We start from the raw sequence: 1064 nt of genomic DNA on the forward strand, positions 1-1064 counted from the left end.
AACTAAATCTAATAAAAACTAATTCTTTATAAATATCCGTGTCTGCCGCTGTGTTGAAGCTTCTCTGTCAAAACAGTAATATAATTAAAATTGTAAATACGGGGTGAAAAAAAGAGCTTGAAGCTGGTTTCGGTCGCTTCCGTGCTTTTCTTCCTGCCAGCTCCAACTCTGTTGTTTTTCTGAGCTACAGCGAGCAAAACAAAGCAGTCAGCTGATCTCTGACGTCACAGCGTCGTAAGCCAATCACATCCGAGTAAATACAAAGTTCAACTTCACAGTGAAATGTTGATTTTAAAGATGTTTGTTTCCTCCACAATGGTCAAACAAGACATCAGTAAAAGATTATTTACTTTCACATGAAACAACAAGATGTTTCACACACATAAGTACTGATATACACACGCATAAGTACTGATATACACAAATAAGTACTGATATACACACACATAAGTACTGATATACACACACAAAAGTACTGATATACACACATAACTACTGATACACACACATAAGTACTGATATACACACATAAGTACTGATATACACACATAAGTACTGATATATACACACATAAGTACTGATATACACACATAAGTACTGATATACACACATAAGTACTGATATACACACATAAGTACTGACTGTCACTGCAGCCAAAAACACAGTAAAACCTCTGAGTTCTCCATGTTAAAGAAGAGTAGAAATAATACATTTACCCTGAAAATGTCTGTTTATTTCAAGTTGTTCTGTTTTATCAGTGCCTGGGAACCAGAGCAGCAGAAATATTACTTGTCAAAGGATTAGACCTGGACCACAATGGAAATAAGCTTTATGATTTATTGTGTTATCCATTTATATTAATGTTACTGTATAATATATGCAGTGCAATTTATATGATAAATAAAATGATGATGATGATGATGATGATGATGATGATGATGATGATGATGATGATGATGATAATAGAGAATTTAATGCCTAAACTCTACAGATAATTGTTTAAATTTGTAGATCTTGAGGTGAGGTCCATAAACCTATGAACTGCAGTCAGCATAATACAAAAT

This window comes from Austrofundulus limnaeus, unplaced genomic scaffold, assembly GCF_001266775.1.
Source record: "Austrofundulus limnaeus strain Quisiro unplaced genomic scaffold, Austrofundulus_limnaeus-1.0 Scaffold1878, whole genome shotgun sequence".
NCBI classification, from domain to species: Eukaryota; Metazoa; Chordata; class Actinopteri; order Cyprinodontiformes; family Rivulidae; genus Austrofundulus; species Austrofundulus limnaeus.